Here is a 26,397-nt window from a genome sequence, read left to right as displayed (position 1 = left end):
CTGGCTTCAGGAAAGGGTTTCCAAGTCCACCCTCCAGGAAAGTCTTTCTTCAAAGACTCAGACCCTCAATGATCAGAGAAAAGAGCAACCCAGTCACTGGATCACCAGACAGCGACAAGTGTCAAGAACAGTTATATTCACAGGGTTAGGAATATAACTGCTCTGCTATTATGTTATAACTGTAATTCTTAATAAATAAAATGTTAACACACACACACACTGGAATTTCAGGATATTAATAAATTTGCTTTCTTCCTGCTTAAAATGTGTTTGCAAAATGGCAGCATACAAAAAGTCTCAAATACATAATCGCATTCAGGGAAATAAAAGCTATTTCTTATCTTTCCAGGAGGCTATGGAAGTCCTGGACTGCTATCTGAAGGCAGCTGACATTTGGATGAGGGCCAGTGGAGATTCGATCCAGAAAAGACGGTCCTCCTGGTCAGGAAATCCTCAATACAGGAACTGAACCAACTGCCCACTCTGAACAGGGTTGCATTCCCCCTGGAGAAACAGGTGCACAGTTTGGGAGTACTCCTAGACTCACAGATCTCCCTGGAAAGCCAAGCAGCAGTGGTGGCCAAAAGTGCTTTCAGTCAGCTTTGACTGGTGCACCAGCTGCGGCCATACTTGAGTCGATTGGACTCAAGCACAGTGGTCCATGCCTTAGCAACTTCAAGACTGGATTACTGTTAACATGCTTTACAAAGGTCTGCCCTTGAAGATGGTTTGGAAGCTGCAATTAGTAAAAAGTGTGGCAGCCCAGGTGGTTACTGGAGCTAGACTGCTTGTTGGACTGCTACTTCAGTGACTGCACTGGTTGCCCATTCGTTTCCAGGTCCAATTAAAGATGCTGGTATTGGTCTTTAAGTCCTACACGGTTTGGGTCCAGGTTACCTCAGGGAACACCTTCTCCTATACATTCCAGCCCCACACTCTTATGTCATCTGAGGGAGCTCTCCTTCAAGTGCTGCCTTTATCCCAAGTTAAGGGGATGGCAGCACAGGGACAGGTCTTCTCTGTAGTGGCACCACAACTATGGAATTCCCTACCAGGGGAACTAAGAACTTCCTCCTCTTCATGGTCTTTCAGCGAACATTTTTGTTCCATCTTAAGTTTATGTGATGTGCCATCTGTCTGCCCCCTGTGCCTCTGCAGCAGTCCTTTATTTATAACCAGTTGCCCTCCTATAGTTGGTTGCTTTTATTTGAAAATTTTATATTCTACCTTTCCCATGCCAAAGCAAATGCCCAAGATGACTTACAAAGGTCCATAATAAATGCACAATGCATCACAGTAACTAGGGGAAAAACAAACATCAAAACAAGGCATGAAAGTCACACTAAAACATTAAAACAAAGCAAAATCCAACACACATTGTTGAGCCATGGGCGGGGCAAATTAGTCCAGGGAAGTAGTCAAGCCATAGCACTTATGATTTTATTTACTGTTTTTATGTATTGTATTCTTTAATCTGCGTTGTAAGCCGGCTTGAGCATTTGCTTCAGCATTGGAAAGGTGGAGTATAAATCTTTTAATAAAATTTCTCAAAGACTACATTTCACTATTGTCAACTAATCAGGACAGCTTTACAGTGTGATAAATACAAGGAAAAGTTAAGACAGAATGTATTTAGCAACAGCAATCTGAAAGAAGTCTATTCAACACAAAACATGCCAGTAAAAAGCCAATCAGCAACATGTTTGAAACATGTAAATTTTAGTATGCAGTAAAATACTAAATATGTATTAGACATACTAAGTATATATCTAGTTAAGACATTAAAGTGCACAGTATTAATGGGTTTCCTATGGAGCCATTCTTAGGAATAAACTTTCTGTCAGCAGTAATCTTTCTGTTAAAAAATTTCAATAAGTTCTGCAATTATATCCATTCTCATTGTGGTGTCCATAATTTTATACATTTTGTGTCACCTAGTAGTTGCCTTCTTTCAAAGCTGAACCACCCAAATCTTACAGGTGTTTCAAATTCATGAAAGTTTAGTTATTTTTAAATAGTTTCACTTTTTTATATATAAAAAAGACTAATCAACTAGAACCATTCATAATATTATAAAATATGTGGTGCAATCGTGTTTACAATAGCATTACAACAAAGGTCATTTTCAATTCTTTTCCTTCCAGTTCTCAACATTAAGGTTACCTTTTTTTTTACTATTCTAGTACACTAAGCTGACTTCAGTGAATGTATCCTCCTCGGACATCCACCAGAACACTCCTTCCTAGGTCTATGCAGCCACACCAGATGCAATTAAGATGAAACCCTAAAGTGTCTCACATCAATACGAAGTCTATTGCACTTACTTGTGTTAAAGTTTGCCATTCTGTAGCTCATTCATCTAATTAGGAGAAATTCTTTGGAGGTCTTCACATAGAATTTCACTAAAGAAAATGATGTATTCAAACCCTAAACACTTACCCATTCAGAAATGTGCAGCAATATATTAAACTTAAGAAGTTGCTCCAATACTGTGTCGGAAATTGGATTTCTTCTCCAAAGAGGCTTGTGGGCCTCTGAATGAAAATATGTATCCTGAGAAACAAATTTAATCTCTATTAAGAATACATTGTCCCAATAAAGATATTATTTCAGTCCTAAGCAGAAAAGTTACCCTACAATACAACAATTTGAAATCCTTGACGCTAACATGCCATCAGGGAATTTGGTGATGTTAATTATATCAAGTGAAAAACTCCATTCAGTACTTAACACAATAACGCAAGCAACATACACATGGCTCAACTATCATTGCTGGGTTGGTTGAGATGAGACAAGACTTGGGAAAGAACAGTATAATGCCCAAAAGATATGGAAACAAAAGCCCTTTCCTGTCAAAGAGATGGATCCAGACTCGAGTCATGGAAGCTCCTTCAGTTCATGAAACAAAGCTTCGGCAAGTGCAGAAACAACCCAAAACAATACATCTTAATACTTCCTAGTATGAATCTTACAAAAAATATGAATCTTACAGAAAATTTTGGGAATCTAGAACAGCGTTTCTCAATGTTTGTCCCCTGCTGTACCACTTCGCATGGTCCACCTACTGGAAGTACCACTATCGCCAGTTACTTCTGGATTGAGAGGACAGACGCAATGCAACAAAACACTGGGAAGAGGCTCAAAGCCTTTTGTAGCTTGCAAAAGAGGAGGGCCTTTTACAGCTTGCAAAAAGTGCATGCTGGAGCTCTGCCCATCAAGCTCAACCTGCTAACGCTGCTTGTCAAGTTGCATTGCTGATCTCGCTGCCAGACAGTGGGGGCCTGGGGGTCCCATGTGTACCATCAAACACCACTTCAAGTATCAGTTGAGAAACACTGATCTAGAACAGTGTCACTAGCTAAAAATAAGCTAGCATTATCTGAAAAGATTTCCATTTTCCAGCTATTTTCACTACTTGAATAATTTTAAATTACAATGCTTTTGTTGTGATGAAATTATGAACCGAAACAAAAACCTGTAGATTTCTTCATCTTTGGAAGAAGAGAATTATTAAATCAGCAGGAGGGAGAGTTCAGAACTCTTGTTGATAAGTAGCAGCATGTGTTTAATATTAAGGATCTTGTTGCAAAATAGCAGAAGTGAATTTTCTTTAGGCAAAAGAAATTGGAGAGCTTCAAGTTCTTTTTGTTCTAATTGCAAAACAAAACAAGGGATGAAGTGCAGCCCAACTTATTTCACCAGCAGCTACAGTTATTCCATGAAATTAAGTTAGCCCTAATGCAAAAATTGTTCAAATATGAGGTCTAGGAAATTCTCTCAAAACCTAGTCTATACCAAAGGACTACAAGTATTTATTATAAATAAAAACCAAACTCAAATATTAGAATTATATACCATATGCATGACTGATACAGTTTTAATGCAAATTAATATAGCTAAAGAATTTATCTTCTTCAAAGCACTTAAGCCTCAAGTTGAAAGTTTTTACAGCACAATGTACACCAATTCTTACTCTTCAAAATGAACTACCAGCTAGACAAATCTATCTATGTGCATTAATAAATTTTAATAGTGTTATCTGAAACTTTCACTAGCCTGTCCACAGGCACATATCCAGCTCTCTCCCACATCTCTAAGCGCACTCTCTCTCTACAGCTGCCTTAAACTGTACTGAGAGGTTGGCACAAAGTTCTTTTTCTCTTGTTTAGTGTAACTGTATAACAAATTAAACAGCTCAATGCAACTACCGCTACAAACATGTGTCACTTAATGAGGGAAATACATTCTGAGAAACCCGTTAGGCAATTTTGTTGTTGTGCGAACCTCATAGAACACAAAGTACCTGTATTCTCTATTGCTCCTAGGCTACAAACCTGAACAGCATGTTACTGTACTGAATACTGTCCAGTACCTCCCTGCCCCACCACGACCAACTTCATCAGCCACACAGCATCCCAGAATGCCTTGCAGCAGTCAAGTAGTGCCCCAGAATGCCTTGCAGTACCACAGCTAGTGCCTGCTGCAACCTACCCAAAACTGGGTCGAGATCTACTGGTGGATCATGATCCACAGCTTGGGAACTGCAGCTCCATTACAGGACCACCATTGTATACGTGGTCCATCATTGACTGACATACTGTTATGAGGCATATACCTGTATTGTTCTTCATTATTCTTTTTTGATTACCATTCTAGAAAACTATTTCAACAGCCAAGAAACATCCTTTAATACAATTTTAGATATATGTAGGTGGCTCATTATTTGAGCGTGCAAACTGGCAGCTCATATGGTGGCTAAGTTAAAAAGATAAGAATCATAACCACCCAGGTATTTTGATTGCTGCAAGGGCTTACGCACTAGGGGTGCAGAGTTGAATATCATTTTAAAAAGGAGATGTCTACTTCAACTGATTTTTCACACAGAACACACATTATAGCATAGCAGCGGCCAAGGAATTACTGAAGTTTATTACTGAAGCTTACAATGTGTCAATGGATATGCTTACAACTGCATTTCAAGATAAGAAGTTGTGTTTTTTCTTACTAGAAATCAAGAAACCAGAACAGAGAACTGGCATATTGTACTCCTTTCTGGCCATCACTCCTTTCATGACTGTAATTCAACAACTGAGAATTTTGGTAGATAGAAGCCACCAATACAAAGACTATAAGGCAATAGACTTATGTCCAGAAATGAGATCAAACTGGATATCTGGTTTGCAAGCAACTGCTTGCCTGCTTCCTTACCTTCCAAAATGAAGGTGAAGGAAGTGAGAAAGTGCAAGTAATTACTAGTTCAGGTGGGCCTTGTTATCCACGGGGGACAGTTCCAGGACCCACCCCCTTAAAACCCAAGGATAATGTTATCTGTGGGTTCCAACCCACAGGTGCTCTGAATGCAGTCAGAACCTTATTCTGGTTGCATCCAGAGCCATTCTGAGGCTCACAAAGGCCACCTCAGAATGCCACCCAAAGGAGTTTAAAAGCAACTTCTGATTTTCAGCAAAAACTGAAGTTGCCTTTAAACTACTCTGGGAAGCATTCTGAGGTCCACAGTGACCACGGGCAGTAGCAAGCGCCCCTGCAGGCCTCAGAAAACCTCCCAGATACAACAGGAATGAGGTTAATGTCAGCAGCTCCTCTTCCCATCATGAGTCACAGCAAAGTTCTGTCCACAGGGGTATTTGTTCAAGTTTCTCGTCCTGCCTGTGTGAAATCTGGGAGGATTGGAAACTTTTGCCAGACCCAGAACTCTTTCAAATTCCTACCAGGATGCTTCCCAGTATTCTGCCAAATGGAAGTAATAGCAGGAGTGCTTATACTCAAGTCAGGGAAACCAGCCTGCCTGACCTACTTATACCACATCAGCTGCTTCATCTGTCTGTGCTAAAGTGAGAGTCTTTGCACAGGCTGCTGTACTACCTGTCCACCAGCTTAGTATCAACTTTCCTGGCAGATCTGTGAACATATGAACACAAAAAATAAACACTACGTTGGTGATTTGTATATGTGTATGATCACAAGAGACTACGGGTCTCTGCTCTATAGCTATCTGGGAAGTACACGAGAGAAAACTGGAAGAGTATGTCCATATACGAGGTATGTCTATTAAATAACAAGACTGATTAAATAACTCACCTTTATTGGTATTACAAATTTAATGTTTGTCCCCTTCAATATACTCTCTATTTGCACTAATACATCACTGTAGTCTTGTTTTCCACTGGTCAAAGGCATGGAGTAAATCAATTTCTGTCAGTTGTTTTAACATATCTGCCGTTTTCTTCTTTACAGCACCAAATGACTCAAAATGTGTCCCTTTAAGCACTGATTTAACTTTTGGGAAAAAAAGTTGCAAGGTGCTAAATCGGGCGAATATGGAGGATGTTCAAGTATAGTAATGTGACTGTCGGTCAAAAACTGCTTCACAGAAAGTGCTGTGTGAGCAGGCGCATTGTCCTGGTGAAGAACGAAACCATTTTTCCACAGTTGCAGCTGTTTCTTTCTGACTCTCTCTCTCAGCCTTTTCAAAACTTCCTTATAATAATGCTGGTTAACTGTTGTGCCTTCTGGAACCCATTCTTTCAAAATTACACCCTTGATATCGAAAAAAACAATGAGCATTGCTTTGAATTTTGACTTGCTTTGGCAAACTTTTTTCATTCTTGGCAATGACGGTGTTTTCCAGTGCATTGACTGTCTTCTGGTTTCAGGATCATACTGGAAGACCCAGGTCTCATCACAAGTGATTACTTTATGAAACAGGTTTGGATCTGCATCAAGTTACTGCATAATGCTGTTGGTGTTCTGTGCAATTTTACTAAAAATTTTAAACTGACACGTTGTTCAACTTTTAAACTTAGCATTTTTTCGGCACTCTACAGAAAACACAACCAAACTCACAATCAACTGAACATCACAGAGTGTTGCTACTTGTCATGCAAGTTCAGACATGTTCAAAGATTATTACGTATGCAGTTATAACCGGTTCTGACTGCTTTGTTTACTAGGTGGAATCACAGTCTCGTTATTTTATAGACATACCTCGTATTGCCCTAGGTTTACACTTAGAATTATCTGCATGTACCTTAGCAAAGCCACCCACAGCTTCACATTTATTCAACCCCATTCTATACATTTCCTCAGAAATCAGTCCTATGTTCCATGGAGCTGTGTTCCTTTAAATTGTACGTAAGATTACAGGCTTCATTTCTCTCACCTTAACACTGCACTCCTTTATTACTGGAAATAATCTTAGAAGATACTCGCTGGTTTTCATACTTCTTTTAGACTCCCAATATTCTCTTTGGGGCTGGGGAACAGCATATTTGCATAGTATGTGCATATGAGATTTGATTTGGAATCCATGTTTTTTTTTTTAGTTATCCACTCCACACACTTGAGTTCTTATATTAAGAACAGTGTCCATATATTAAGCCAGTGTTCTTCAACCTTGGGGTTAGGAACCCAATGGGGTCACAAAGCTTCAGTTGTAGGGTCATGGCAATTTATAAGGTTGAAGACCACTGGATTAGAACACCACTTGGTAAAGTGGGAGACATCTGGTATACCCCTTCAAGTACCAGGAGATGGTGTCCCAGTCCTGCTCAGGTTCTTAGCAATTGTGCTAAAATAGCTTTCACTAGTGCCAGGCTCTGGTTACAGTGAACAGTGCTGGGACAGCGTTGCAAGGGCGGGAAGTGGGTGACAATGGGAGTGGGGGTGGGCTGAAAGGTCCCTGGGAGGGAGTTTCTATTGACAGTAGGGTCCCCAGTCTCACACTTTACATATTGGGGTCATGGCACAAATAAGGTTGAAGACCACTGTATTAAGCAATTGACCTTGGAAGAAGGTGGAGCATTAGTACTCCAACTATAAAACAGATGTGCTTTCTTCATAGCACAATAATACACATGTGCTGTACATGGGATTTGATATGTCTGCAGCACAGGTCTGGAAAAGTTATTTGCTCTGTTATTAGTTCTTATTTTGTGTCCATGTAGTCATAGTCATGGTATGAATAACTATATGCTTATCAGTAATGCCATCTTACATGGGGATAGTATGGAATCATGGCATGTATGTAAACATATGCAGCAGCTGTACACTAGCAAATATGTTTCCTGTGAGTCCTGCCCTCTGATCTATCAGGTTTCAATGTCCCTGAACTCCCCCTTTGACTAGCTCCACCTGATGGTCATCTGGTCAGAGATCTTATTTCTTTAAATAAGTCTTTCAACAGATGTTACATATGCTTATACACATGTTTTTACACCACAGCAACTAAGCTCGATAACATCTAGCAGCAGTGAGTTTCAAAGCACCAGTGTAGTACAACAGATAGCACAATAGAGACCCAGCCTCAAATCTTTGTTAAGTCACATAGCTTATTAGGTAAGCTTAGGTCAATCATCTAGCCTACCCACTTCACAGACTACAAGAAGATTAACTTACTGTCCATATCCCCTGTTTTTATCACTTAACATTATAGATCAGTTCTTGGAAACTGCAACTTTAAAGGAGACAGTGTAACGAAACCAATTTTACCTAGTATCAATACATAAACAAGAGTTATTGGGCAGCAAGGGGGATTAATTCTAAGTAATTGAACTAAAATGACAGAAACTTAAAGAGTTTCTCAAAACGGTTTTAAGCCCAGCAATGCGTAGCTAGGAGAAGAGTTTGGAGTTGGCGGCCAGAGAGGTTCCAAAACTTGGGCAAGGGCAGGGTGAATGTGAGTGCTGCAGCGCTTCACTGTTGGGGAGCTACTCTTCTCTGGCCCAACCTTTACCTGCATGCTGATCATCAATGAGAGGGGCAACCAACCACTACTGCTTTGGCTGCTTTTGGCTACTGAGTGCTACTTTGCCAGGTACTGCCTGTCTGCTCAGCTTGTTGAGGAGGAGCAGGAAAACAAAGAAGAGGCCAAGCAAGGGGCAGCTGATAAAGCTGCATTCCTGCAAAAGGCAGGGAGCTTCCAAGTGGCTGAAAAGAGGAAGAGGTGCTAGGGCTCATGAAACTGGTTTTGATCTTATGTTCATGCTTCCTACCTAAGCCCAGATTTGTGGAGATGGGCTGTGGTCTGAATTAGCCCCCTTTCTCTGTCCCCCATATGACTGCTGTATGTTTAATGAAGCCCAGAGAGAAAAAATTCACCTGTTGATTTTGTATCAATGTTAAAACAAAACAGCATTGAACAAATTGACAGTGAGGTCTTGCTGTATGTCACAGACGCCTTGGAGAAAGGATGAGACAAGATAGAACTTACTAGCAAAATTCATTATGTTATGTAGCTGACAAAAAATTGTGCTGTTCCACTACTACATAAATGCCTTTAACAATAGCAATAGAAGAAAACAAGTAATTGATAACCACCTCTAGTATTACTGTAGACCTAATTTATTTTACTAATACTGACAACTGACTACGCATTTTTAAAAATAACATTTTTAAAAAGTAAAAGGGGTTGCACTCCCTCTGAAGGAGCAGGTCCGCAGCTTGGGGGTTCTCCTGGATCCACAGCTGCTCCTGGAGTCCCAGGTGGCGGCGGTGGCCAGGGGAGCCTTTGCTCAGCTTCGGCTGATTCGCCAGCTGCAACCGTACCTGAGCTGCGTGGACCTGGCCACAGTAACCCATGCCCTAGTGACATCTAGATTAGATTATTGCAATGCGCTCTACGTGGGGCTGCCTTTGAAGACGGTCCGGAAATTACAACTAGTACAGAACGCGGCTGCTCGTGTGGTTGCCGGGGCACGTCGGTTTGACTCCGTCGAGCCGTTGCTCCGGCGGCTACACTGGTTGCCAGTTCTGTTCCAGGCCCAATTCAAGGTGCTAGTTTTGACTTTTAAAGCCCTTTACAGCTCGGGTCCGGGGTATTTGAGGGACCGCCTCCTTCCCTACAATCCAGCCCGTGCTCTTAGATCTTCTGGGGGGCCCTTTTGACTGTGCCGCCACTAAGAGATGTGAGAGGGGTGGCGGCCAGGAATAGGGCCTTCTCGGTGGTGGCCCCCGAACTGTGGAATACCCTCCCCTTAGAACTGCTCCCTCGTTGCTAACGTTTCAGCGTGGACTGAAGACCTTTTTATTTCAAAAAGCTTTTAATTGTTGACATGCTGGCTGGCGTTTCTTGCTTTTTATATGAATCCACAGGGTTTGTTTTGTTTTTTAGCTTTTTAATCATTGTAAATTGTTTTTAACTGTTTTCATGTTGTATTTTTAATTGTTTGTTAGCCGCCTTGTGTGCCCGTTGGGTAAAAAGGTGGGGTACAAATTAATAAAATAATAATAATTCAATATCTTAGTGATACAAAACTGCAAAATCTACTGCAAAGATTCCTTTTAAGGTGCACTTGCAGACAAATAAGCAAAGCTACAAATAATGAGATAAATGCATCAAGAAAACTTCTAGTTATGCATTTCTAAACTTCTTTAACAAGTCTACCGAGTGAATACTTAGCTTCATTTAAGTTATGCAGTGATCAACCATTCAATTTTTCTGGAAATGTAATCAGAAAGGAACAAATGGAGATCTAGAATTCTATTCTTAAGTATCACTAGAAAAACAGTTTCCACATAATATCTCTACATGCAAGTGCTTTTAATAATTAGTAAATGTGGTTATGTTAGTAATGTGGCACTATAGTTTAACTCTCAAAGAAAATCAATTTTCCTCAACAGACATCCTTACATATACATAGATGTGTTTGTTTCTAGTAAGATAGGATTACAGTCCAAGTCTTACTGACCACAATGGGCGAACTTCCCAAGTAAAACACTATTTTCAAACACCTCTACATATATGAAATTGTATCATCTTAAGACCTTTACTTTTCCAAATTATGCATCTCATTTACCTCATCCAGTTATTCATTTTATATGGCCAACTCTTTTTTCTTGCAAACAATTTCTATTGGGGTTTTTCTCCCACTACAGTAATAAAAGAGTTAAAAGCACAACACTACTAACATCTTTTACTGCAATCCATAAACCACAGTCCAATCAAATCCACTTAACATGAGTAATTCTAGTGAAATCATAAGAACCAAAACTGTTAAGTCACAAGGTACTTAGTGTTATATCCTAACCACCTCATCTGCATCATCATTTATGCAAGTTGTGGGGAGTGATCCTCACCAATTTCCCCATGACACCACAGTCCGCTATGCCACACCAAATCTCAATCTGCAGGATTCTCTAAGTCATCAGAGTAGTTTCTCAGAGGGTGCAGAAGGCTACTGGTCCAAGGAGGAGCAAGGAAGTTCACCTCTTGCATGCTGCTTAATATACAACCCTTCCTTAATATACAACCCTTCGTATCCCAGTCCTAACCCAACTTATTTGTACACAAATTCCTGTGTGCTACATGCGCATGAGTTACAGAACCTGGTTGTCTAACTATACACCACCTATGTAAAAACACTAATTTAAGGAATGGTTAGGCCTGAAGTGCCAGACTCAACTCAATCACAAGATCTCATGAGGCCTACCCCAGGGATAAAGTGGCCCTATCAAAACCTTGCCTAATAGAATCTTTCAGTTTTTCTGAAATATATGGCACAACTTGTAAATATATCCAATAATTTCCAATATAATTTCTAAATAAGCATATTTTGTCAAATAAGCCAAGTCTAAAACAGCAGTTTTAGTTGCTGTTGCTACAACTTTTGTTGTTGCTACTACAAAAGTTGCTACAACTTTTAGCAACAGGACCCACTTTTTAGAACGTGAATCTGTCGGCAACCACCAGAAATGTCATGATTGAAAGTTACATCATCAAGCAAGAAAATTTAACAAACCTAAACTGCAATCCTACCCATGCTTACCCAGAAGTAAGCCCCATTTACTATCATTGTTAAAAGCATATACATAGTAGCCTGTTAAAAGTACAAATCTGTAACATTTCCCCAAATGCAATCACGTACATCAAGTCTACTATACTAAAAATAAAATACTGAAAAGATGGGGACACAACTGAAATTGGCTTGCATCCGACCCACACTCTGAGAATCACTGGCTTAAAACATAAGTAAAATGATTTAAGTAACTTGTAGATCATACCCTTCACAGATATGACCAAATCATTGACTTATACAACATGCTAATTTCCACTGACCATCTACTTTGGCAGCTTTTAAAAATAATGCATGGAGAATGCCAAGCCAACATTTCATCTTTTATTATCCATGACTCTCTGCTGAAAAAAATACAAACTAGGATAGAAGTCACAAAATGTCAGTCACATTTGCCTACAATTTAACAGTAATGTATGCACTGCTTTTCCACATCAATCCATTAACATTTTGTCAAATGAAACCTAGCTGATTAAATTGAAGATCAGCATTTTTTTTCTATTCTATCAAAAATGCCTGACAGAAAAGATCCTGTAGAAAGACATTTACTCTACAGCTTTCCTCATAGTCTTCAAAAATTCTTCTAAAATCTACACTAGTGTTTCTCAAACTGTGGGTCAGGATCCACTAGGTGGGTCATGAGCCAATTTCAGATGGATCACCATTCAATATTTTTAATATATTAGATTTGATGCTACCATGGTACATGACTATTTGGAGAAACGTTACAAACCTGTACTTTTAATGGGCTGCTCTGTATATGCTTTTAACAATGGTAGTAAATGGAACTTACTCCTGGGAAGTGTGGGCAGGATTGCAGCCTGGGATTGTTAAAATTTTTCCTGCTTGATGATGTCACTTCTGGTCATGACATCACTTCCAGTGGGTCCCAACAGATTCTCATTCTAAAGAGTGGGTCCGAGTGCTAAATGTGTGAAAACCACTGATCTACACCATCTTTTGAAAGAATAAATTTTTCAGACTTCTACTTTTTCATAAGCAGACTGGAAAAAACTCACATTAAAAAACATATCCCACTTCCAACATTATCCTATATCAGGAGTGTCAAACGTAAGGCCCGTAGGCCAGATATACTCCTGGAAGCAATTTCTCCTGTTATAACTGGGCTCTCCCAGTGTCATAACTGGGCTCATATCTTGAAATTATAAACAAGATTTGCACATTTTCTCTTCTGTTATTTGCAGCTAATGTGTTTCTATGTTAGAACAAAGTGTTTATACCTGGCCACTATCTGCTTGGCGATGTCACTTCCTGCTTAGTGATGTCACTTCCAGCCCTCAGCAATCATCATGAATGCTATCCAGCCCACTACATGAAACAAGTTCAACACCCCTGTCATAATCCCTAGAAGAATTATGGGAAATGCAACATTGATCTTGACTGCCTCCTACAGGCAGCTACTGCCAATACACAATTTGCAGTCAATAAAGTTCCATAACCACATCCTGGTGAAAACCTCCACCACTGATAACAACTGATTAATCTACCTTTGACCAGGGCAACTGCTTTCATTAAGGCTACTCTTGCAGACCTAGTTTAAGTTTATGCTACAAGAAATGGGCTAAGTTTCTCTATTTTGCCATCTAAATGATTTTAGTTCTTTACAGTGAAGTGGCGGAAGACTGTAAACCTTCTTAGAATATAAAAATATTAAAAGACACTTCTCCTTGGGTAAAACAGCTTCTAGAAAGAAACTGTAATAGGCTTTCCAAAATATAAAAATGGAATAGTGACAACTTATGGGCTTCTCAACCAGCCTTTGAAGTTTAAAGACAAACTGCAAGGCAGATAGTTGCCCATAACAAAGTAAGACCCCAAAAAACACATGAAAATGCTGACAACATCCAAATGTAGCCTCCCCCCCCCACCTCCACCCAACAACCAAATCTGCAGCAAGAAAGAAATGTGTGAGCCAAACACACACAGGAAGCAGCCACGAAAGATCTGATTATTTTGAGTCTTCTCCCCCATTTATCCACAAGGGAAATCAGGTAAAACTGCACAGATTATGGAGAATTTAAAATCAGGTTCAATGTATCACTTTAATGCACGCTCCAAAACTCTAGAGGGCACTCCAGAGATACCCTTCCTCTCTCTGGGTGAACAGCGAGCAGCAGCCCGTCGTCTGCTTGCGGGTGTTGGTATTGCAGGAGGGATGAGTGCAGCAGCAAAAAAGCCCACCCCCGCGGGGGAGGAGTCGCCTCACAGCCATTACAGGGGCTTTGCTCCAGGGCAGCGGCAGCAGCTGCACCCGACCACCTCCCCCCTTACCCTGGAAGCACCTCCTCTTAACTCCCACACCCACCCACCCGTCGTGCCAAAAAAAAAAAAAAAGCAATCTACCACCTCCTCCCCTCCCCCCCCAAGGTAGGTCTAACTGAGGCAGAAAAAAACATATATAAATAGCACTCACAATGGAGTTCCTTTTCCTTGCTGGCCTCTGCCAAGGCTGCACCAAACTGGCCTGGAGCCTACAGAAAAGGAGGTGGTGGTGGTGGTGGCGCTGCTGCTTGTGGTGTTACGACAGGGAACAGGGGCAGTGGGGAGTCACAACAGCGCCTCCCCACTGCCCCCACTAGGAGACACCCTTCCTCCTAAAGCAAGAAATGGGGTGGCCAACCAGTCCCTCCTCTTCGTACCCATCGCCCCCTCCAGGAGATGCCCTTCCTCCTCAAGCAAGAAGCGGGGTGGCCAACCAGTTCTTGCTCTTCACCCCTCCAATAACCCTTCCTAGTAGGAAAGGAACCTAATGCCCCAGGGGCAAGCGCCAAACCCCCCAGGAGGAAATCGCCTACCCTCCATGAGCCAAGCCCTCTTCCCAGTAGGATAGGAGCCTAACACCTCAGGGGTAAGCTCCAACCCCCCAGGAGGAATCGCCCCCCCCCATGAGCTGATTCCTCTTCCCAGTAGAAGAGGCACCCCCAGGGGCAGGCTCCAACCCACCCCAAAGAGGAATCGCCTCCCCCCCATGAGCTGACCCCTCTTCCCAGTAGGATATGAGCCCAGGGCCAGACTCCAATCCTCCAGGAGGAATTGCCTTCCCCCCCCCCAAGAGCTGTCTTTCCAGCAGGAGCCTGTTACCCCAGGGGCAGACTCCAACCTCCATAGGAGAAATCGCCTTCTTCCCCCCCCCCCCACTGAGCTGATATCTCTTTCCAGTAGGATTGGAGCGTATTACCCCGGGGCAGGCTGCAACCCCCCAGGAGAAATCGCCTTCTTACCCAATGAGCCGACCCTTCTTCCCAGTAGGATAAGAGCCTATTACCCCAGGGGAGGCTCCAACCCCAGGAGATATCGCCCCCCCAGCCATGAGCAACCAGCAGGAGAAAGCTTTGCTGGAGGCGGGGGGGGGAGAATAATAGGCGGCCCACAAGCGGGGAGGGGAGAAGGCATTATTCAGACTTTCTCCCCCAGCGCAGGCACAAAGCCCCCCAGTGTGGGAAAGGAACACAGGGAGACACAACCCCCACCCACCCCCCGCGGCGAATCCCAGCCTGGCGCCCGCCCCCAGCAGTTGCCCCGGGCGTCGGGTTTGGCCCCCTGCAGTCGGCCAGCAGCACTGCTGCCTCCAGCCGGCCGCCGCCATTAAGGAGACCAGCCAAACAATACGGGAGGGGAGAGGGAGGAGAGGAGGCTCCGCGGGGCGCAGCGCTGGGCAGGGAGGGCCCCCCGCGGGGGGGGGCGAAGACAGCGCGGGGGGCCAACTCACTCCGCCGGCGGGCAAGTGAGCATTGGAAGGGGCGCCCCTGCTGCCCCTCGGGCGGGGGCGCCCCTGCTGCCCACGGGGCACCCCCGTCCCACCCCCGGGCTCTGAGGAGTGGGGAGGGAGAGCAACACGCAGCGGGGCACCCAGCCCGGGCTGGGGCTGCAGGGCACGGCTGCCTGCGCGGCTCCCATCCCCGCCCTGAAGGGGCAGCTGGCTGGGCTAGAGGCGGCTCCTCAAATCCCTCGGCCTGCGCTCCCCCCTCCCTCACCGGTCACCCGCACGCACCCTCCGCGGCGGCGTCTCCTCAACTAACTCGGTCCAGTCCCGGGCTAAGCGCTGCTGCTGGCGAAGAGGGAAGGAGGAACAAACCCGACCAGCCGAGCTCTAAGGGAAAGGCCGCCTCGTGCGCGCGCCCATTGGCTTCCCCGGGGGGTGGGCATTCTGCGCCATTGGAGGGAACGCCTGTCCATCGGCGACCCCTGGACCCGGTTGGCTCACCTCTGTGTCATTCAGCAGGGAAGGTCCCGCCTACGGTCCCTCCCCCTCTTTGGTTCCATCAGGTTACATACAGAAGCCCATGGCATTGCCCAGCACCACCACCAGCTGCGGCAGCACCTCTGCCTCTCTCCTGGTGGGGGGTCCTAGTGGTTGCAGCAGCGCCTGGTGGTGCTTCCCTGCAAGTGTGCTCCCTTCATTGACATCATCCCCATGATGATGGGTGTTGGATTGCCCAGAAAATGGGTGTTAACCCCAGTGAGTGGGTCACACCTCACAGTGGAGGGGCGGGGGAATGAGTCCTCCATACTGATGTGGGAGGCTTTGACTAGCGCCCTTCAACCACTGTGTGCTGGTGGCATCACTCCCACAGCAGGGTTAAGAGCCCAATCCCATGCACGTCTATTCAGAAGTAAGCTCCATTAGAGTCAATGGGGCTCACTCCCATGAAAGTGTGGATAGGATTGTAGCCTCAGAGCCCAATCCTATGCCTGTCTACTCAGGAGTAAGCCCCATCAGAGTCAATGGGGCTCACTCTCAGGAAAGTGTAGCCTCAGAGTCCAATCCTATGCATGTCTACTCAGAAGCCAGTCCCATTAGAGTCAATAGGGCTCACTCCCAGGGAAGTGTGGATAGGATTGGGCTGTAAGGACCTGGAGCTACGTGCAGGAGGAGGAGGCGGCAGCGTAAAGGAGACATTGTCCCCACACGTGAGGTCGGGGAGTGCACACGTGCTTCCCCCAGGGCAAGGAGCCCTGTGCCCCCCAGAGAGGAGAAACCTCCCTGTGGTGACGTCTGAGGTGGAAAGGAGCCGTGGCAGCAGAAGCTGCGCAAGAGCAGCAGTAGCAGCAGCCCAGCACGGCGCCTAGTGGTGGTGGTGATGGCTGGTGTGTGGTGACGTCCTCCATTTTGTCGGAAGCTGCTGCTGCTTGGGGAGCACCTCCAGCCAACCTGGGTGGAGGGGGCGTCGGTGGGGCGCCTGAGCCTCCTGCCTCAGGGCCATGACGCCAAAGCACCTCTGGCGACGCCTGGGGGGGCCACCCGGACGCCAGGGCCGGCCAGGCGGCAAAACGCCCACAGCCAAGCTCCCCACCGCCCTCAGCCAAAATGGAGGATGCGCACTTCCCCTGCGCGACTGGCTCCCCCCCTCTAGCCAGGGGACTGACGCCCGCTGCTTGGAGGAGGCGGGGGACGGCATTGCTCAGGCTTTCCGCCCACCTACTGCCCCCTCGGTGCCTGTTCCTCCTCCCACCTAAGCCGGGAGAAAGAGGCGGGAAAGGGAGCCACAGCCTTTCCCTCCTCGCAGCCACTCCGCCCGCAGCGCCCCTCAGTCCTTAGGGGCTGGGAAGGAGCCTGGCCAGATGGAACTGCGGCTGCTCCGTTCTCCGTCTCAGCGCTAGTTCCCTGAGTAACTTGCGTTGGAAGGGCTGGAGCTGGCTCAGAGCCCAAGCCTAGGCATGTCTACTCAGAAGTCAGCCCAATTGTCTTCAGTGGAGCTTACTCTCAGGAAAGCATGGATAAGATTGTAGTCTTGGAGAGGTGACACCTCCGTTTGAGCCCAAGCCTAGGCATGTCTATTCAGAAGTCAATCCCATTGTCTTGAATGGCAGAATGGGCAGCAAAATGGCAGATGTGCTTCAATGTCAGTAAGTGTAAAGTCATGCACATTGGGGCAAAAAATCAAAACTTCACATGTAGGCTGATAGGTTCTGAGCTGTCTGTGACAGATCAGGTGAGAGATCTTAGGGTGGTGGTGGACAGGTTGATGAAAGTGAAAATTCTATGCTTGGGATCATTAGAAAAGGTATTGAGAACAAAATGGCTAATATTATAATGCTGTTGTACAAATCTATGGTAAGGCCACACCTGGAGTATTGTGTCCAGTTCTGGTTGCCACATGTCAAAAAGGACATAGTGGAAATAGAAAAGGTGCAAAACAGAGGGACTAAGATGATTACTGGGCTGGGGCATCTTCCTTATGAGGTGGCATTTGGGCCTCTTCAGCCTAGAAAAGAGGCACCTGAGGGGGGACATGATTGAGACATACAAAATTATGCATGGGAAGAATAAAGTGGATAGAGAGATGCTCTTTACACTCTCACTTAACACCAGAACCGGGGGACATCCACTAAAATTGAGTGTTGGGAGACTTAGGACAGACAAAAGAAAATAGGGCAGGAGGTCTGGTCTAGAGGGTTGAGCCTCCATTTGCCTGAAGATAACATCCGAAGGCCACCGGCACCGTGCGACCTAGAAGCAGCTGACAAGCTGAGCGGAGCTATTCCATCTGCTCTGAGCGTGGGAGGATGGAGGCCAGAATGTGTGACCAGATCAAGAAAGAAACACCTGAATGTTGTGGTTTCCTGAAAGATAGAAACCTTCTTTCAAATTGTAAAAATCCCTACTGGGATTTAAATTACCTGCCTATGTAAACCGCCTTGAATAAAGTCTGAGGAGAAAATCTGAGGACCAAGAAAGGCGGTATAGAAATACCTGTATTATTATTAAGAAATAGTTCTCTACTCAGCGTATGGTTGGTCTGTGGAACTCCTTGCCACAGGATGTGGTGATGGCATCTGGCCTGGATGCCTTTAAAAGGGGATTGGACAAGTTTCTGGAGGAAAAATCCATTATAGGTTACAAGCCATGATGTGCAACCTCCTGATGTGCAACCTCCTGATTTTAGAAATGGGCTATGTCAGTATGCTAGATGCAAGGGAGGGCACCTGGATGCAGGTCTCTTGTTATCTGGTGTGCTCCCTGGGGCATCTCCACTGTGAGATACAGGAAGCTGGACTAGATGGGCCTATGGCCTGATCCATTGGGGCTGTTCTTATGAGCTTACTCTCAGGAAAGCATGGATAGGATTGTAGTCTTTGAGAGGTGGCAGCCTCCCTTCAAACCCAATCCTATGCATGTCTACTTAGAAGTAAGTCCCATTGTCTTCAATGGAGCTTACTCTCAAGAAAGTGTGCATAGGATTTCAGCTTCATTCGACCTCCATATGTTCTTTGTCACTGCTGCACTGTATCTACGCTACAATCCTATCCACACTTTCCTGGGAGTAAGCCCCATTGTCTATAATAGGACTTACTCCTGAGTAGATATGCATAGGATTGGGCTCCTAGTTTCTTCCTGTTGCTCACACTACTACAGCCAACACCATGTCAAGCAGCTAAATACATATGTGAAACTAATAGTTTCAAACTATTAATAGGTTACTGCTGATTTATTAAAAAAAAAGATTGGAAAGCTTGCATTTAATGTGGCAACAACGGCAGAAAGTCTGAGATGTCAGTTGACTGGGCAGGGCTGGCGGGGGTGTTTTCACTTGTGGAAGGTAAGGAAGAAAAAAACAGTACTTGGGTATTTGCTTCCTCTAACAGTTTCTCAAACTGGGTCCGGACCCACTAGGTGACTTGCAAGCCAGTTTCAGGTGGGTCCCCATTCATTTCAATTTGTATCTTATGTTTTTAATATACAGGTGGGACCTCAGTATCCACTGATTTGACATCCACTGATTTTACTCGCTGCTGATGCTGAGGTCCACCTTTGAATGCCTTTTAACATGGAAAAAAGCCCAAAAATCCAATTTCCCACCTTCTCAGTTAAATAATTATAATTATAATTTTTAGATTGTGAGCCTTTTTGGGACAGGCAGCCATTAGTTATCTGATTTTTCTCTGCAAACGGCTTTGTGACCTATACTTTGTAAAGTGGTATATAAATACTGTTAATAATAATAACAATAATTTCATTCCACTAAAGAATGTATATTAAAGATCAAATTATTCTTTATCCATTAATGCATTTTGACCAAACATCAGGAAAGCATTTTTGATTATCAGTGTTTGTATATCATATCTGAAGTTTAGAAGGGATTTTTCCCTAGCTTAGAGATTGACAAGTGAAAGTTAAGATTTGTTTTTAAGTTCTTCTGTAATATTACTTGTTGGCTTCAGTTAGCTGAAGTGACTTGCTGTGCAAGCAATCTGACCAGCACACCTGCTTAAAGCTTGCAATAGGCTGTCTGTAGTCCAGACTCTAGATCAGCCATTTTCAACCTTTTTCAGCTCACGGCACACTGTCAAGGCACTAAAATTGTCAAGGCACACTCCCAGTTTTTTACTTAGATTAAATTACTATATTACAATTAATTTTTAATTAATATAATTAATACAATTAAATCATTACATGACAAAGGGCACAAGCCTCAGAAGTAAGTCCTATTTTGTTCAATGGGGCTTACTCTCAGGAAAGTGTGGTGAGGATTGCAGCCAAAGACTGGGGGGGCATTGGGGGGGAATATGCCTGTGGGACTTACTTCTGAGTAGACATCCCCAGGATTAGATTTTTGGTTGCACTCTTTTTTCTCAAATACTTCCTTGCACGAGTTCTCCATAGAGGAGATCCTTTGGGATCCGGCCATCATCCATTCTCACAACATGAACGAGCCAACGCAGGTGTCTCTGTTTCAGCAGTGCATACATGCTAGGGATTCCAGCGCGTTCCAGGACTGTGTTGTTTGGAACTTTGTCCTGCCAGGTGATGCCAAGAATGCGTCAGAGGCAGCGCATGTGGAAAGCGTTCAGTTTCCTCTCCTGTTGTGAGCAAAGAGTCCATGACTCGCTGCAGTACAGAAGTGTACTCAGGACGCAAGCTCTGTAGACCTGGATCTTGGTATGTTCCGTCAGCTTCTTGTTGGACCAGACTCTCTTTGTGCATCTGGAAAACGTGGTAGCTGCTTTACCGATCCGCTTGTTTAGCTCGGTATCGAGAGAAAGAGTGTCGGAGATCATTGAGCCAAGGTACACAAAGTCATGGACAACCTCCACTTCATGCGCAGAGATTGTAATGCAGGGAGGTGAGTCCACATCCTGAACCATGACCTGTGTTTTCTTCAGGCTGATTGTCAGTCCAAAATCTTGGCAGGCCTTGCTAAAACGATCCATGAGCTGCTGGAGATCTTTGGCAGAGTGGGTAGTGATAGCTGCATCGTCAGCAAAGAGGAAGTCATGCAGACATTTCAGCTGGACTTTGGACTTTGCTCTCAGTCTGGAGAGGTTGAAGAGCTTTCCGTCTGATCTGGTCCGGAGATAGATGCCTTCTGTTGCAGTTCCAAAGGCCTGCTTCAGCAGGACAGCAAAGAAAATCCCCAACAAGGTTGGTGCAAGAACACAGCCCTGCTTCACTCCGCTTCAGATGTCAAAGGGGTCTGATGCGGAGCCATCGAAGACAACAGTACCCTTCATGTCCTTGTGGAAAGATCTGATGATGCTGAGGAGCCTGGGTGGACATCCGATCTTGGGGAGAATCTTGAAGAGGCCGTCTCTGCTGACCAGGTCGAAAGCCTTCGTGAGATCTATGAAGGCTATAAAGAGTCGCTGTCGTTGTTCCCTGCATTTCTCCTGCAGTTGTCTAAGGGAGAATACCATATCAGCGGTGGACCTGTTGGCTCGGAATCCACACTGCAATTCTGGATAGACGCTCTCTGCAAGTACCTGGAGCCTCTTTAGTGCAACTTGGGTAAACAGCTTTCCTACAATGCTAAGGAGAGAGATGCCGCGGTAGTTGTTGCAGTCACCCCTGTCACCTTTGTTCTTGTACAGCGTGATGATATTTGCATCCCTCATCCCACAGGGACATTCCAGTCATCTCATAATTGCAGTTAGCACCTCTCCTGCTGCCCTCCCCTCACTGGTCCACACCTTCCAAAGGTCCAGAATCACTTGCCTCACATTCTCCCCCCCCCCATTACCTGCTCCTGTATTTCAGAAAAAGGTGTGACCAAAAGCCGAATCCTAGGCATGTCTACTCAGAAGTAAGTCCCAGTATAGTCAATGGGGCTTACTCCCAGGAAAGTGGAGTTGGAGAGGAACCTGACAGCCCAGCCCAGCTCAGGCATGTCTACTCAGAAGTAAGTCCCATTATAGTCAATGGGGCTTACTCCCAGGAAAGTGTGGATAGAATTGTGACCCAATGCCCTTCCTCTGAAAGGCAAAGGCAAGGCAGGGAGGGTCGATTTGGGGAGCTGCACTTAGAGGACCCTTGGCCAGCCCATTCTTAGGCTGGTGGCCTCAAGCAGACTCACTGGCTTCCTTCCTGCTTGCCTGCCTCTGGCTCCCTCATTTTCACTCCGCCCAGACCTCCTCCAGGATTTTCTGGTTGCCCAATCAGCAGGCAGGGCAGACAAGGGACTTGATACCCAATCCTAGGCGTGTGTACTCAGAAGTAAGCCCCATAATAGTCAACAGGGCTTATTCCCAGGTAAAGGAGGATTGGGTTGCAACCTTCCTCTTGCTCACAGCAGGAGATGCTGCATAGCAGCAGCTGCTCCTTTTTCACCGCTGCCTTATGAGAGTCAAAGCAACCACTTCTCCCTAGAGCGCGCCTGCCTGCTGCTGCTGCCTGCTTCCTCTGGCCCCGCAGCACACCTGAGGCTGCCTCATGGCACACAGTGGTTGAAAACTGCTGCTCTAGATTGCACAGGATGATCTGTGGCAAGCTGGTGACTGGACAGAGTTAGGCAGAGTTAGAGTGTTTAAATTTCTGTTATGCTGTGGTGCCACCCATAAAGCATTTTGCATTACTAGCAGCCAGATGAGATTGCCAATTTATTTCTTTAAAGTTTTCCAGAATTCCTTTATATCTGCTATAAGGAGACAAACAAAGCCATGGGAGTCGACACCTGTTTTTTAAGCAATAAAGAAATTCTTTTGTAAAGGCCTGGATTTGATGAAGTGCATATGTATAGAGTGACCCTTGTTCCAGATGGCACCTGTGTCACAGGAGTTAACATGACAAGGAAGATGAAGTAGTTCTTCCAATTACTTTTGGCATCCAGATGCACTGTAATCTGTTTTCTTAAATGTCATATATAGAAGAAAAAAAAACAGACTGTTGAGAATAGACTGAAATGCAACTGTTTTCAGAAACAATGAAAAGGTATTCTGTTACTACAGGTCCAGCCTTGTTATACACAGATTTTTTTATACACAGATTTGACTCAACAGGAATGGCCACTGCAAATGAGAAGGAATGTGCTGATCCCTGGAGAAGGGGAAAATGCATCCCTTTAAAATCAGTTTTAAAAACTGAACAGTCCTTTAACAATAGCCTCCTTAATGAGATAGAGAAAGCAGCTCCCTGACAATCCATCAGGCCTCCTCTCTCCAGCAGGCCCCTCCCTTCCCCCTGAGCATGTGAAAGAAAGGTGATCATTGTGAATTGGTGAAGGGCGGGGCTGAGTTTACAGCTCTCAGCTCTTTGTAAGCCCTTGGAGGAGGATGGAATGATGATTGTCTTCTTAGTGACTCTTCTTACACCACAAAGGTCAGCAAGGCTGTTTTTAAATCAGCAGAGCAAGGAAACTTTATTTTTTAAATTGATTTGCTATAATGCATTTTTTTGCCATCCATGTGAGTGCTTGGAATGGAACCCAAGCGAATAATGAGGCTCAACCTGTATTTAACATTTGTTCACCATCAACAGCATTATAGATGTAGTACAGAACACAGAGGTGGGCTCCTGCCATGGGATTTATCATTAAAAAGATAGGAAAGGTGGACAGATCCAGAATTGTCAATATGTGCAGGGATAGAGAGGGAAAAATCATGGCAGCACCTGTGGTGGTACAGAGGAAATGGGTCAAATACCCTCCAAATTACTTGTGCCTCATTTACCCCATTACTGTAAAGAATAATTTTCCTAACAGTTTGTCCACACAATGCAGAACTTGGAGTCTAATCCTATCCAAATTTTCAGCACTGGTGCAACCGCAATGCAGCCCCAAGGTATGGGAACATTTGTTGGAGTCCTCTGTGTCTGCCTGCCAACTACAGGATGCAGTGCACACCCCACTGGCACAGCTGCTCCAGCACTGGAAAATTGGATAGGATTGGGCCCTTGGTCACTCAGAGTACACTTCAATTTTTTCCTGCCCTTTCCAAATAGTTGGAGGAAAACCCACCACCTGTGGATGGTGACAAATAAGCAGGAAGAAAGAGGTGGCAACTAACCAGGACTTTGCACTGGAGCCTAGTTTCAGTTTCAAGAAGGCTCTACTTGGAACTATGTGACGTATCTATGCAGATGAGTGTTCCTCTGAGAATACACAGATTATTTTCCCTAACTGCTGAGGAATTTCAGCCAGACCACATTGGCTGTAAATAGAAAACAACTCCCATTGCAACCTTAATATTATGATACTGGCTGTGTGTTCAGAAGTTTTCCTTAGTTCAGTGGGATGTGCTACTACATAAGAATGCCTTGGATTATAGACTGAGGACCCAATCCTGTCCAACTTTCCAGCACTGATGCAACTGTAATGCAGCCCCAAGGTCAGAGAACACATTCCCTTGTCTTGAGGAGGGCTTTGTGACTGCCCCCCTCCACAGGATGCAGTGTATGCCCTGTTGGCTGCATCAGCTCTGGAAAGTTGGATAAGATTGGGCCCTGAGCCTGTAATTAAACAGAATTCAAACTATTGTACATTACTCCAGAGTACCCCTCTTCTTATCTGAAAAAAGCTATGTACTAGTTTTTCAGTCTTTAGATTTTTTTAAAGGAATGCAATTGTTCAACACATTCTTGAAAACTCCTAGATCTTCTGCGTGCAAACAAAAGCATTGGGCCCCCCCTTTACTATCTCAGCTATCATATTACAATTTGAAATAACTCATTAGAGCAGTGGTTCTCAAACTTTTTTTGCACTGGGACCCGCTTTTTAGAATGACAATCTGTTGGGATCCGCCAGAAGTGACATCACGCAAGAAAATTTTTGACACCCCATATGACAAAATCAAATCAATTAATTAAATTAAAAGTTTTCAATAAGTATAAGGTTAAAAATTTATTTAAAATAAAGGAGAACCCTCCTAACCCTTCCAAGCAATTGCTGAACTGTTTTCTAAAAAGAATTCTCCAAACATCTCAAAGACTGCAATCCTATCCACAGTTACAAGGTAGTAAGCCCCGCTGATTATCATTGTTAAAAGCATATACATAGTAGCCTGTTAAAAGTACAAGTCTGTAATATTTCCCCAAATGCAGTCACATACCGTGGCAGCATCAAGTCTAAAACAGGTTGTACCTCGTTATCCATGGGGGTTCCGTTCCAGAACCCCCAGTGGATTAAAAAAAATTAGCGTATACAAAATCAGTGGAAAAATAGCTTTAAAGACCCACTTTCAGATTTCTTGCTCCACCATTGTTGCTCCAGAGTGCATTGGTATAGACACTATACCACGCCCAGCCACTAGATGGTGTGAATAATGGCATACACCTGCAGTTTTCAAACTCTCTCAGAGGGTTTGAACCACTGTAATTCCTTTTGGGGGCGGGGCGGGGGAAGGCTCAGGGGGCTGCAGGGGCGTGGCCGTACTTACCAGAGCCTCCTGCAGCCTCCTGGGGGGGCAAGGAGCCCTGCTCGACTGTCTGCAGGGATGCCCAAAATTTAGAAAGCGAAAGTGGAGCGATTGCACCCCGCCTCCGCAAAACCAGAAGTGGAGCACGATTGCTCCACTTTCACTTGTTAAGCTTCAAGGAGCCCTGCAAATGGTTGCACCCTATGCAGCCTCCTCCCTGTCTCCTTGCCGCCCCCACCCCTTAAGGGGGCAGAGGCCAGGGCCCTTGGGCTGGGGTGTCGTGACACCCCAGTTTGAAAGGCCCTGGAATACACTGTAAAATGGAATGAAATAATTTAATAGCATAAAGATGGGAAATTTGATTTTGATGCTTTTTTTCTTGTTACAAGGCATTTAAAGGTGGACCTCGGAATCAGTGGTAAATCGGGATACCACATCAGGGGATACCGAGGTCTCACCTATAATGTCAGATGTCATTGAAAAAATATCAGAAGTAGTTAACCCCTGCTAACTGGGTAAGAGGCATTTTTCAAATGAGTGCTCCACAGGGGGAGAGTAACGCCCTCCTCACCACAGCAGTGTCTTCTCTAGTGGCTGTCTGCTGGTGTTCTTTTGCATCTTTTTAGATTGGGAGCTCTTTTGGGACAGTTATTTGATTTTCTCTATAAACCACTTTGTGAATTATTTGTTGGAAAGTGGTGTATAAATACTGTTCATCATCATCATCATCATCATCATCATCATTATAATAAACTCCAATGTCTATTAGTAGTGTGATGTTTAAAGTGGAATCAAATAGCGAGTCAGGATGTTAGGGCTGCAATTGTGCTGGTTAATGGTCATGGACTTGGGTCTACTATGTGGTACGCATGTGCTTGTTGGGTCATTACCCATGTAATGTAAAGAACCGATGCCCAGAATAAGTATGATTAGGGATGAGTGAGATGGATGCAGAGAGCATTTTATTTTTCTTTAAGATTTCCTTTTAATTGTCTGATTG

At 44.5% G+C, this 26,397-nt stretch overlaps 1 protein-coding gene across 4 annotated transcripts in view; it reads right to left on the bottom strand.

Moving 5' to 3' along the window:
• ZMYM2 (zinc finger MYM-type containing 2) overlaps positions 1-15,910 on the bottom strand; it is an 82,427-nt gene extending 66,517 nt beyond the window's left edge. For 3 of the 4 annotated variants that reach the window (XM_066622665.1, XM_066622668.1, XM_066622667.1), the window contains exon 1: positions 15,823-15,910. The gene's annotated coding sequence lies outside the window, so the exon portion shown is untranslated. Of the gene's footprint in view, positions 1-2,439; positions 2,554-15,822 lie in introns of all 4 variants that reach the window. The other variant, XM_066622666.1, reaches the window with a different exon arrangement.
• Between the last annotated feature and the right edge of the window lie 10,487 nt (positions 15,911-26,397).

The sequence above is a fragment of the Tiliqua scincoides genome, chromosome 3 (assembly GCF_035046505.1).
Source record: "Tiliqua scincoides isolate rTilSci1 chromosome 3, rTilSci1.hap2, whole genome shotgun sequence".
NCBI classification, from domain to species: domain Eukaryota; kingdom Metazoa; phylum Chordata; class Lepidosauria; order Squamata; family Scincidae; genus Tiliqua; species Tiliqua scincoides.
This window is presented reverse-complemented; position numbering and strand designations above follow the sequence as displayed.